Below are 14423 nucleotides of genomic sequence, written 5' to 3'. Positions count from 1 at the left end.
TCTGTGGCTTCCACTGAACCCACTTGATCCAGGATTACTTGACTAAGTTAGATTTCTTTTAGGTATAATTTCAAAAAGTTAAAAGGCATGACTCTCCTAGAAATAAAAAATGAACATATGCCAAGGATTTTTTTCAACCCATTCATTAATGAGTAAAGAATAAGATGTTAAAACCAGTTCAAAGGAAAATGTGAAGACAGATTTATGTAGTCAAGTTAGCCGAAAGAATGTTAAAGTGAATATGCTAATAAATGTAAAACTGGTTAATATCTTACAGGCAATAAATTTAAAGCTTTAGGGTTATCTTTTCTACTGGAGGGAAATCAATTACATCTCAACATTTAAAATTTATCTGTGCTATACACAAGAATCATTTGCTTCACAATTGATTTTCCACAAGACCGCTTTTCTATTAGAAAGCCAATCTAGGGTGCATACCCTTTTAAGAATTAATTAATACATTGAGAATCCATCTGACAATTCCCAGTATTCCACTAAAAGAATATCCAATAATCACCTTTCTTATTTCTAATATTGGATACTTTTTAAAAGCATTTCTTCTTCTGCCTGGAAGCCTTTTGGATATACAAAGATACGGACACATCTCATTTTACTCCAGGAGTCAGGTGCCCAGGATTAGACCCAGGTGCAGTGTGAGCAGGAAAGTGTTTTGTTTCAGTTCCCCAAGGGAGAATCAAAACCAATCATTTTTAAAGCTGAGGGGATATTGTTAAATGTAAATCCCATTTACTGCCTCCTTCACTCTAAAGAAAACCTTCATTATGTATGTTCTCTGCCCAGAAAAGAGGTAGGGCACTGCCTTTATAGCCATAGCCGTGGGAGGACAACAAGAAAGAGACAAAGAACTAGTCAGACAAGTAGCCACAATGTAGATTCCCAAGTGGCATTTAGTTTGTCAACATACTTAGTTAAAATTTAATCAATAGTTAATTTGATCCCAATACTATACTTTTGTGTGAACTGCAATCAAAATATGGGCTCTCGGTATCAGGTATGAATTATCCATCTTTAGTGACAATGACTTATAACTGATGCCCCTAAAGACCATTGTGTTCATTCTTTTGGTGTTTTTTTTTCCCCATCATCATCCTTACTATCTTGCTCTGTTCCAATTTGCTTGAGACCTCAGAGATAAAAAGGATCTTGAAAATCTTCTGGGTGAGAGCTGTCCAGTACAATGTTCTATACTGATGGAAATGTTCTATATTTGTGCTGTTCAATATAGTAACTGCTAGCCACCTGTGGCCATTATACACTTAAAATGTTTCCAGGACAGGATTTCTCAAACTCAGAACTATTGACATTTGGGCTGGATAATTCTTAATTGCTGCCAAGATTGGTAAGAAAATTCAACCACCTTGCTGAGTTGGTCCACACACAGTCATCCTAATGAATGTCAACCTCATTCTCTCAGCTCTCAGAAATCTTTTAAACTCCCATTGACTTCTCTTCACAAATTCATGGTGGCTGTTCCAAATTCTCCCACTCTGCTCAAAATCATGACTTCACTCTGCCCACCAGTTCCAAGAATAGGAGGAAAGCAGAATCAGCTGCAGCTGTAGTATGAGATTACTTCCTCATGTAATTCTGGAGTTTACTTAAATCTTCCAGTTCCCATGTGGGTGGCAGTACTGATCAGGTCTGAATTTCTCCATGCTGTGAGAAATCCAAAGTGGGAATACCTGATTCCTTGGATATAAGAGAGACAGCTCAGTGTAGTGAAAAGAGCATTGTATGGAGATGCAAGAGGCCAGGTCTCTACAATCCGTTCTGTTAATAACTCATGGTTATTTGGGCAAGACCTTCAATCTGTCAAGTCTCAGATTACCCACCTTGAATGCCAGGGAAAACCTTCAGTGATTTTTTCCCCAAGATTTTAGATAATCTTTTTAGATCTAGACCTTTTAGATTCTACTTTCTTTTTTACTCTTCATCTTCTAATAATAATAAAAAAAAAAAGTTTATTGAGTACTTACTATGTGCCGTCACTGTACTAGTTGCTGGAAATCTAACAGTGACTAGAATAGACTTGACTTATGCCCTGATGTAGTTTTATGGGGAAACTGGCTACCTGTTCAATGCCCCACCCTGGGAAAACTCAACTCTAGGGAGAACAATCAATCCAAGCAATAAGGTTGTGTTGCTCTATTCTTATCTAACCCACAAGGCACTGGGAGGGCAAGACTCTGCCTCCTCCAAAGTCATGATTTCTCCCATGCAGCTTGTTGATTGTTTAGTAGAACCAGGGATTTTATGCAAAATATTTAATGATGAGCACAGTATAGGCATTGGCCAATGAAACTTATGGCTGAAGCAGGATGTCACTCCTAGACTTATTCCTTTGGTTGCTGATTTGTGGGGAGGTCTGGGGGATTCCAGAGGAGAGACTAGGGTGACCATGGCAGTAGGTCAAGTCTCAGAGAAACTAGGGAAGTTACTTTTTACCAGCATTTATAGAAATATATCTATATTCAAACTACATAGTGGCCATGCTGGTCAGACTGGTCAGAGGCTACTAGTCAGTTAATATTCATTAACCCTAAGTAGAATTGAGGAGGCAATGTGGACACACAGCTATGTGACTTATCAACAGCATTGGCTTTTCCAGAGTCATCAAGAGAAGACTGCAGTACCCCAACATTTTTTTAAAGATGCCTGCTTGGATGGACATATGTATGTAAACCTAAAAAGTTAACTTCAGCTTCCTCTTTTGACTCTACCCAAGTTTCCATCCAGAACCTTTCTGTCCTGGGCCATCTCATAGTTCTACCCATTCCTGAGTCCAGATATTTCTGAGTCCGGATAACCTCCCTGTATTGACATGTCATCTTAAATGTGGAGTTTAAGATTCTAGACTACCTTGTTTGTCCCAATGCATTTTCCTTCCAACAGAAATAACTCTAATGAGTTATTTTCTGCCAAGTATGGGGAAACCACATGTTTCTGTAATGAAATTATGCAATGAACTACTCCACTTCTGCTTTCTCCTTTTCCCCTCCCTCCCCTCCTTCCTTTCATTCCTGTCCCTCCTTTCCTCCCTTTCTTTCTTCTTTCCTTCCACTCTTTTAACATATGTTTATTGTATGCCTACAATATGGCTTTGATTCTAGTTACTGAGAATACAGCTCTGAACAAAAACAAAATCCTCCACTCTTATAGACCTGAGTTATGAAGTTCATGAAACTTTAGCTTCATGCCCTTCATTTGTATGAACTTTTTCTAAGGCTCCAAGAGAGGCCCTAGAAATATGTTTCTCTGCTTTATATACTTTATAAATTTTATAAAATTTGTAGAAGAGGGGCACCTGGTGGCTTAGTTGGTTGAGTATCTGACTCTTGGTTTAGGCTCAGGTCATGTCTCGCAGTTCTTGCGTTCCAGCCCCACATCAGGCTCTGCACTCTCAGTGCAGAGCTTGCTTCAGATCCTCTGTCTCTCTCGCTCTCTCTCTGCCCCTCCCTCACTGGTGAACTCTCTCTCTCTCTTTCTCTCTCTCTCTCTCTCTCTCTTAAAAATAAAAAACAAAAAAGCCCCAAAAATAAAATTTGTAGAAGATGTTTTAGCTGTAATTGGTGAAGAATGTTGTCTCTTTCCACCTCAATTTTTCCATCATCATGCGTCCCCTTGTATCAGATGACATTTGAATGGCAGAAAATACTTCGAGAATTCTTGTATGGAGAAATTGAGTGAGAAGTATATGGTCTGGGTTTGGTAGGATATATATAGGTGGTATGCATCCACTTTTGTATAAAGTTATTTAGCTGTTTTAATGTAGGAATGGGCTTCTAGAATACTTCTCCTGTCTACTATAGTACTTTATCTACCATGTGACACAAAGTTACATGCCCAGAGGACGTATCATGAAATAAAATGTGTCCTACAGTGGCCAGTTCTAAAAGTATGTGACTGGATGAGGAGAACCAAGATCTGAAACATACAGAGTTGGAAACTATCAATGAAACCTTTCTCTAATCATCAGACAAATAAAATTATTAGTAGGGAATTTGAGTCTCCTCAATACTTAGTCAAAACAAAAGTTCTCTCTTGTTGGCAAAAAACTCAATAATGTGTATACTGTTAAAAAAGGAACTGTATATTTTTTCTGTTTAGGTGGAAATCATGCAAAATAGAACTTATCAGAATTTCTGGGTTTATAGGGTACATATTTGTAGCAGCACTACAATGAGTTTGGGTGTTTTATTAATCAATAATAAAAACAAACTAGTTGGGGCTTCTAGGTGGCTCAGTTGGTTGAGAGTCCAGCTCTTGGTTTCGGCTCAGGTCATGATCTCATGGTTTGTGAGTTCGAGCCCCACATTCACCTCCACACTGACCATGTGGAACGTGCTCGGGATTCTTTCTCCTCTCTCTGCCCCTCCCCCACTAGCGTTGAGTACATGCACACACTCTCTCAAAATAAACATTTTTTTTAAAATGGGCAAAGGATTTGAACAGACATTCTCCAAAGAAGACATACAAAGGGCCAACATGTGAAAAGATGCTCAACATCAGGGAAATGCAGGTCAGAATCACAATGAGATATCACTTCACCTGTTGGGATGGTTATTATAAAAAACAAAACAAAAATAAAATAACGTGAGGATATGGAAAAATTGGGACCCGGTGCACTGTTGAAGCAAATGTAAAATGGTGCAGCCATTATAGAAAATAGTGTGGAGGTGCCTCAAAAAGTTAAAAATAGAACTACCATATGATCCAGCAATCCCACTTTTGAGTATTTATGTAAAATAATTTTTTCCAATTTTTTTCTAGTTCCTTACGTGTAAAATTACGTTATTGATTTGATTTTCAAAAATTTTTAAAGTGTTTATTTAGATTCCAGTTAGTTAACATACAGTGTAATATGAGTTTCAGGTATAAAATTTAGTGATTCAACACTTCCACACAGCACCCAGCGCTCATCATGACAAGTGCACTGCTTAATCCCCATCATCTATTTCACCCCTCCCCCTACCCACTGCCCTTCTGATAACCATTGGTTGTTCTCTATAGTTAAGAGCCTGTTTCCTGGCTTTCCTCTCTCTCTTCTTCCCCTTATGATCGTTTGTTTTAAGTTCTACATATAAGTGAAATCATATGGTATTTGTCTTTCTCTGACTTATTTCACTTAGCATAATACTGTCTAGTTGCAACGACATGAGTTTATATAGAGAAGAATTAAAACAGAATTTCAAAGTGATATTTGCACTCTCATGTTCACTGCAACATTATTCACAATAGCCAATATATAGAATCAATCTAAATGTTCTTCAGTGGATGAATGGATAAAGAAAATGTGGTATATATCTACAATGGAATATTATTACATTACATTAATTACAGGAATTACATCAATCCTGTAGATAAATTTGGAGAGAATTAACATCTCAACAATATTGAATTTTCCAATCTATGAACACAGAATAGCTCTTTATTTATTTAGCTCTTCTTTCATTTCCTTCTTCAGTGATGAGAAGACTACTTTGATAAGATGGCATTTAAGACCTTAATTAAGTGATATCATGAGCCATGAGGCTATCTGGAGGAACAGTATTCCAGGCAGAGTACAATGAGTACAAAGGTCCTTAGGTATAGTGTGCTTTGAGTGTTCTAAGCAAGGAGGCCACTGTGACTGACTGAAGAGAGGTGGAGTGAGGGGGCAGAGAATGAAGTCACAAAGGTAACAAGAGGCCAGATCATGTAAGGCCATGTAGGTCATTGTAAGGTTTTGAATTTTATTTAGAGTAAGATGGGAAGTTGATTAAATAATTTTTAGCAGAGGTGTGACATTTGATTTATTTTTTTAGGTCACTTTGGGTGGTTTGGGGAGAAAAGACTAATAGGGAAAGGTGAGTCCAAGATAGAAGCAGAAAAACCATTACAGAAAAAAATTACAATATTTTAGCAAGCACATATGGTGACTTGGACTAGAATGCCAGTAGAAGTAATAAATGTTGGAATATGGATATATTTTAAAGATAGAGTTGATGGGATTTGCTACGAGCTAGATGTGGGCAGCTAAAGAAAGAGAGGAGTCAAAGATGGCTGTGAGCTTTTGGGCCTAAACAATTGAAAGAATAGATTTTTCATCAGTTCAGTTGGGGAAGACTATACAAGGACATGTTTTGGAAGGGGTTTATCTGGCTTAAAAGGAGTAAGAAGGGGAAAAAGTTTTTTTCTAAAATCGTTATGCACCATTGAGTTTTAAGCACAGAATCTGAGAATTTGCAGCCTATGTTCTGAGTATATTTCAATAGCAACCACCTGCAGTAAACAACAGCCTATGCATTATGGTCTGAACATTTATGGTAAGGAGAAGGCAATAGGCAGAAAGTAGGAAAAGAATATTTCAATTAGTAACTGAAGTGATTATGTCTCTTAAGAGGCATGCAGGAATGGGTGTTAATGAGTCTCTGGGTAGAAAAGACCTCACGGAAGATATTCTATTTTATTTGAGACTTGAAGAAGTTAGCCAGCAGAGGGGGATGGGGTTTGTGGGGGATGGAAGATTAACCTATAATAAGTCAAATGATGAGCAGGTGCAAGGATCCAGAAATGAGAGGATGTGTTTGAGGAATTAGAGAAAGTCGATCATAAGTATAGAGCAAGGAGAGCCAAAAGAAGAATAAGGCAGGAGATGGGTTTAATCCTAACAATTAGATCTGCAATTTTGTAAAATCACTGTGGCTGCTGTGTGACTCCTGTGTAGAGAGCGAACTGCAGGAGCACAGATGTTAGTTATCGAGCCTGAAGACTAAATAGGCTTGTATTCTAACTTGTAGTCTTGGTGAGGGATGATGATGATGGCAGCGGGTTCAAACTTCAGAGATATTTAAGAGCTTATCTATGGCCAAAGAGAAGAGAGAAGCCCTAAGAATGACTCATTACTGGGTTTCTAGGGTGAGCAGCTTGGTGGATGATGGTTCCTTTTAGGAAGATGGGAGTGCCAGTTATTAAATTTTTGTCTCTCAGCTCCAAACCTTAGAGTAGGTTTGGACTATCTTTCTCTATTCCACTTTGTGAAGCTGGTGCTTGTGACTTGCAAACCACATTCCTGCTTCGCCAGCTGGCTCTCCATCAGGCTCTGCCATTGGTGGTGCTAGGGAGACTGCAAAGCTGGAGGAGAAATGCCCCTTAGTGTCTGCTTCCTCTTAGCATTTCTGCAGCAATGATTCTTCCCCCCAGAAGCAGCCAGCCCTTCCCATACCAGCAGCTGAATGCAGTTGGCAGTTTTCCTGTCACTCGCAGAGCCGGTCTCAACATGCTCCCCACAGCCTACAGGGCCTCTGGATCCCAGGCTTATGGGGAGCCTCCTCTGCACTCAAAGATTCCAGTATCAAAGATTCCAGTTAAGCAGCATCTCTTCCTCAGAGGTCTGAGTTTAGCTATTGGTGTGTATGTGGGGGGAACCCTCTAATTTTCTAGGTTTTAATAATTCTAGCCTCTTCCCTTTATTCCCTCTGCCTTTCCTGCAGTAGCTATCTCCATGATACCTTAGAGGATTTTTTAAAAACCTTTTATTTGCATAGTTAGTATTTCTTTACATTAAATTCTCTTTAAGCAAATAACCAGCGTGGTTTCTGTCTCCTAACTGGACTCTGATTGGCACAGAAATTGTTGCTAGGAGTACTCCCAGGAAACAGACCCTAAACAGTGGGATTTGGCCATTAGCTTGGCTTTGTGCTCGGCTTGAATGTAGTGCTGAGCTCCTTGCTAATAGGAAATGAATACTGGTAACCCATGTCATGCAGAAGTATCATTATTAATTAAGTCATCACCTGTAGTTGATTGGGATAAAGTGCCTAATGAAACAAGTCTATCTGCCGTGTTTGACTGTTAGAACAGTAACAATGACTATGACAACTGGTGATAAATAGGTTCTTCTGAATACACTAAAGCACTTAGAGAAAGTACCAACCTTGAGTCCTCATACTCTGCTCAAGTCTCATCAAAGAGGCGGAGGGATTCCATGACAGCCTTAAAAGAATCTCTCATTTCCACAGGGCACTTGGTGGCTCAATCAGTTAAGCATCTGATTTCGGCTCAGGTCATGATCTCATGGTTCATGGGTTTGGGCCCTGCATCGGGCTCAGTGCTGACAGCTCAGAGTCTGGAGCCTGCTTCGGATTCTGTGTCTTCCTCTCTCTCTGTCCCTCCCCCACTTCTCTCTCTCAACAATAAATAAACTTAAAAAATAGAAAAAAAAAAGAATCTCTCATTTCTTATAGCTACAGGGCTGCTACTGCTAAAAATGAACAGATATTTAATTGTCCAGTTTACAGAATTTACAACATCAGTTGAATGTATACCCTTGCCAGGTCTCTGGTGTAGAAGTTAGGAAAGTGATAGGGAAGGAGAGGGACCCCAAAACGTGGATTGGGGATACATCTGGATGGACTTAGGCCAAGGTGAGAATTTTGAAATCTCAAGTCACTTTGAACCTCTTCTGTCAGTGGAAGCAGCTTGTCCTCCTGTGTCTGAGGATATCAGTCTTTCCTTGCTTGAGAACTATCCACTGTTCCCGTAACTAGGGTCAGATATCCGCATGCTCCGGGGGAACAAGTACAAAGTCCGATCCAGGAGGAAGCAGCTTATAAACCAAAAAAGCTGATTGCCAGATTTTCCCAACTTACATCAATATAAACCTGAGGAATATGTATAGAAATGAATTTTAAGGAAGATGGGATATAAAACCGGATTAAAATAAACTTAAAAGAAATACATGTTTAGACATAACAGATATACATGGCAACTGGTAAAATCCTTACATTGGCAATTTGACCCATGGAACAAGGACTATAATGGTAGAAAGGAAGCCTCTGGAACCTTTCCATCCTACTAGGACAGTAAACAAAACGAATAGCATATCTTCAAGGGAATTGCAGAGGTTAGTGCCCATTACCAAAGACTTAGAAAGATGTATGAGTGGTGATACCTATCACATTCCCACATAAGTCTCCTGTTTGTCCAATGCAGAAAGCAGATCTTGAGAAATATCTGAGGATGGTCATAAACGTAATCAGGAGGTGACTTTTGTTGTAGTTAATATTCCACATGTAGTATTTTTACTAAAGCAGATTAACACCATAGCTCCTTGCACCTAGTATTCAGCTAATTAATTGATATGGCAAATGCTTTTTTCTCTATATCTGTTCATAAGGACCAACTAGAAATAGTTTACTACTTATATAGCAGGGCCAGTAGTACATGATTACAGTTTTATCTCAGGGTTACATCAAATCTCCTACTTTGTGCCATAATATTGTCTATAGATATCTTGATCATCTAAATGTACAAAATCAACTGATTCAGTACAGTGATTGAATTATGCTGATTGGACCTGATAAACAGGTAGTAGTAAATATATGGGATGGCTAAGTAAATAGCTGGATAGCAGCCAGTCGGGATTCATTACCTGATACAATAGGGGACAATGGAGGAGAAGCAGTTTGCGGGGGTTGAGGGGACAATGATCGGTTTAGTTTTATACATGTCAAGGGGCCTCAGAGTCATTCAAGTGAAGATGTTCGGGAGACGGTTGTATATACTAATCTGGAGTTCAAGAGAACCCATGTGATAGAAATTTGGGAAGTGTTGGCAAAATGATAAATGGTAAGTGAATCCATTAAGTGGGATGAAATTATTAGTAAGAATGTATAGAATGAAAAGACCCAAGACGAAGCCCCGAGGAATGTGAAACTCTACTTAAAAAATCTAGATGAGGAAGAGCCAGTGAAGCAGAAAGAATGAGAAGGAATATCTAGAAAACTAGGAGGTGTTTCAGACGGTGTGGCATCAGAGAAGTAAAGGGAAGTGTGTGTGGCTAAAGGAGAGGAGAGGATCAGTAGTGCAAATGCTGTAGAGTGGAGGAACAAGAGAAGGACTGCGTGTCTGCAGGGTTTACTTCCATGGAAGTCATTGATGACTTAGGGATGGACAGCTTCAGTGTGGTGGAGGCTGTAAAACTAGTTTCAGGTGGGTTGAAGAGTGATGGGGGAATGGTTATAAGAGGGTAGAGCCATGGTCAATCGGTGGATAGTGAGGCCAAGTTCACTGAGATAGGAGGATCAAAACAACTGATTTACAGTCAATTTGTATGAAGTTCAGTTGTAAACACCTTGAGTTCTAAATGCCTTTGTATTTTCAATGCCTACTTTGATGACTAGTATGGTATTTGTGATTGGGTCATGATTGACTATGACTAATAAATTGTCATTTCTTAATCCTAGTTATTCTTCATATGGTTGATAAATACTAAACTTGGTAATTGAAGGAGGAAATGGTATCGCCAGACTTCTTATAAAAGGAAGTATGTTCATCTACCCCACTTGGGGCAGGACTATGTAGTGTAGGAGCACACTGCTAAATACACTGGGCCAAATCTGCACAGTCACTTAGAGCTGTAGGACTCAGGGCATTCCTAAGACTCCTTCTTGGCCTTTGTTTTCCTATTTATAAGTTTTTTTGCCATACCTACTTCCTAGAGTAGAAAGGATGAAATAAAATAATAAACCACAATGATAGCACATGGCCAGGCTCATCATCAGTAATCAATAATTTCATATCTTCGAGCCCAACATAGAGAAGTATGAGGCACTGCAGAGAAGCTCCATTCCCCTTCCAAGCTTTTTAGTTCACAGAATTTTAAAGGCATTGTTTGAATAGGAAACACATATGACCCTTGCTTCCGGGCTAGAAAATAATCAGTGGTACAACACAGTAGGTCACTAGGATGATCTAAGCAGGCAGTGAAATAAGAAACTGGTGAATAGATGTGGGCACCAAAATATCCCACATAAATTCCAGTATAAGAAAAGCAAGTGAGCTTAGGGAAAGGGAGAAGTACAGGGAAAAGAAATAACGTGAGTTATGTTAACAAATAGTATACAGAATCAATTTTTCCTGGTGGAGAAACATGATGGGTAAAGCAATGTTTTGATAAAAAGACATGTTTTAATTATAAAGAAGATTTTTCCGCCAGTAGTTCCACCTAGCAAAATATAAAACATATCAAGGTACAATGTTGACATTTCCAAATAGAGTAGACTTGTATATCAATGAAAATATTTAAATCAAGTCTTCCCAATCTTATACAATTTTAGATACTTCCACCGTTATTCAATTTTATAAATAATATATAAATCTCCCATATATAATTCTGTGATTAATATTACTGAGGTTAGAAAATAGGTCTAAGTAATTGAAATACCTAAAAGTACCAAAAAGTCTAAATACCTATAATAAAAACCCAGCTGGATTGTGCACATCTATCTTTATGGGCACCTGATACAAATGCTTGACTCCATTTGACTTCACAGCACTTTACTGAGGGTCTACAAAGCATTCCTGGTGTTGAGAAAATCCAGTATAGTTCTTGGCCTATCTATGGTAGGTCTTAACAAATATTTATTAATAAATAAATAACATAATCATGCTGAGAAAAACAACAGTAGTTTTTTGGATTAATACTTTTATGAGATTTACTTTCATTCATTGCAATTTTCATCAATTGCAATTGATTGTTTGAAGAAATTTGTACCTGGCATTTCATCCCTCCACCGGGAAGCACTCAAACCATCTGGCCTTTTTCAGTGGTCTCTATTGCTGCCATCTGACTTTATAAGAGAGGGGTGCATTTTCATACAGTGCTAGCGGGAATGTAAAATTGGTACAGTCTCTTTGGAGATCCATTTGTTAATGCTTTTAAGAAACATAGCCTGTAATTAAACAATTCAACATCTAGAAACTTATACCTCTACAAATTTGAATGGACAAGGATAATAAAGACTGCAGTGTTAATAACCAAAAAGCCGGCAACAACCTCAATGCCCATAGGAAAGGTTACATGAATGAATTATGATGCATCTATAATGGAATTTTCAGCAGCTGTTAAAAAGAATGAGGTAGAATTTCTTTTTTTTCTTTTTTAATATATGAAATTTATTGTCAAATTGGTTTCCATGCAACACCCAGTGCTCATCCAAAAAGATGCCCTCTTCAATACCCATCACCCACCCTCCCTCCCTCCCATCCCCCATCAACCCTCAGTTTGTTCTCAGTTTTTAACACTCTCTTATGCTTTGGCTTTCTCCCACTCTAACCTCTTTTTTTTTCCCTTCCCCTCCCCCATGGGTTTCTGTTAAGTTTCTAAGGATTCACATAAGAGTGAACACCTATGGTGTCTGTCTTTCTCTGTATGGCTTATTTCACTTAGCATAACACTCTCCAGTTCCATCCACGTTGCTACAAAAGGCCGTATTTCATTCTTTCTCATTGCCACGTAGTACTCCATTGTGTATATAAACCACAATTTCTTTATCCATTCATCAGTTGATGGACATTTAGGCTCTTTCCATAATTTGGCTATTGTTGAGAGTGCTGCTATAAACATTGGGGTACAATTGCCCCTATGCATCAGCACTCCTGTAGCCCTTGGGTAAATTCCTAGCAGTGCTATTGCTGGGTCATAGGGTAGGCCTGTTTTTAATTTTTTGAGGAACCTCCACACTGTTTTCCAGAGTGGCTGCACCAGTTTGCATTCCCACCAACAGTGCAAGAGGGTTCCCATTTCTCCACATCCTCTCCAGCATCTATAGTCTCCTAATAGGTTCATTTTGGCCACTCTTGTGAGGTGATATATGAGTGTGGTTTTGATTTGTATTTCCCTGATGAGGAGCGACGTTGAGCATCTTTTCATGTGCCTGTTGGCCATCCGGATGTCTTCTTTAGAGAAGTGTCTATTCATGTTTTCTGCCCATTTCTTCACTGGGTTATTTGTTTTTCGGGTGTGGAGTTTGGTGAGCTCTTTATAGATTTTGGATACTAACCCTTTGTCTGATATGTCATTTGCAAATATCTTCCCATTCCGTTGGTTGCCTTTTAGTTTTGTTGGTTGTTTCCTTTGCTGTGCAGAAGCTTTTTATCTTCATGAGGTCCCAATAGTTCATTTTTTCTTTTAATTCCCTTGCCTTTGGAGATGTGTCAAGTAAGAAATTGCTATGGCTGAGGTCAGAGAGGTCTTTTCCTCTAAGGTTTTGATGGTTTCCTGTCTCACATTCAGGTCCTTTATCCATTTTGAGTTTATTTTTGTGAATGGTGTGAGAAAGTGGTCTAGTTTCAACCTTCTGCATGTTGTTGTCCAGTTCTCCCAGCACCATTTGTTAAAGAGACTTTTTTCCATTGGATATTCTTTCCTGCTTGGTCAAAGATTAGTTGGCCATACTTTTGTGGGTCTAGTTCTGGGGTTTCTATTCTATTCCATTGGTCTATGTGTCTGTTTTTGTGCCAATACCATGCTGTCTTGATGATTACAGCTTTGTAGTAGAGGCTAAAGTCTGGGATTGTGATGCCTCCTGCTTTAGTTTCTTCAAAATTGCTTTGGCTATTCGGGGTAGAATTTCTTTACTAACACAGAAAGATCCTTAAAAATACTAAGTGAAAACAGAGTTTGCATAATAATAGTATTAATGATAATAATAGTAATTATTATTATAAACACTTGTGAAGTATGTACTATATTCTAAGTATTTTACCTTCGTTACGCATTTCTCACCAAAACCCCATGAGGTGGGTGCTAAGCGAAATCCTCATTTTATGAATAAGGAAACTGAGCACAGTATTGTCAAGTAACTTGCCCAAGGTCACAAAATTAGTGTCAGAGACAGTGTCTGGCTTGAGGATCAGTGTTCTTACCTGGTTCTGTTCTATGTATGTTAAAAAATGTATTAAATATGCATGTGTAAATATACACCTGTGTGTATGGATATGGGTGTGTATACATACATCCGTGTACATGTATGTATTCATATGTGAACAGAACATGGCACTTAACACAACCTCTAAACTGTTAGCAGTTGCTTTCTTTAAAGAGTGGGTAGGGGAGGAAGAGGGGAAGATACTTTTTATGTAATACAGGTCTATTTTGCTTGTTTGCTTTTGTTATGAGGGATATTATTTTTATAGTATTTTTTTTCACAGAAGATAGTTCCCAAAATAAAACTTTCTAGTTATTTTTCTTCTGCTGCTAGCAATTAGGGAAGAAATATGGCCATTTTTCCTTATTGTTAAAAAGTTATTCATTTAGCAAAAACATTTAAACGGTGCTAGGTATCCCACCTGTCCTTGTCCTTAGGGAGTTCACTGTCTGCTGGAACAGACTGACATACAAACATGTAATTCCAGAGCCTCTATAATGGGGATGTACAAAGATGGGGTGCGAGGGGCACAAAAGGAGAGATATCAATTCTATGGAGGTAGTGGAGGGACAGTGTGAAGGAAGGTACCCAAAGAGGCAGTAATGCTTTGGCTAAATACTAAAGGAAAAGTAAGAGTTCTTCAGGAGACTGGGGAGAGGAGAGAGAGAGAGAAAGCAACCTAGATGGAAAGAATAATGGGAGCAAAGACTC

The sequence above is a fragment of the Panthera leo genome, chromosome C1 (assembly GCF_018350215.1).
Source record: "Panthera leo isolate Ple1 chromosome C1, P.leo_Ple1_pat1.1, whole genome shotgun sequence".
Taxonomy (NCBI): domain Eukaryota; kingdom Metazoa; phylum Chordata; class Mammalia; order Carnivora; family Felidae; genus Panthera; species Panthera leo.
Note: the sequence above shows the minus strand (reverse complement) of the source record.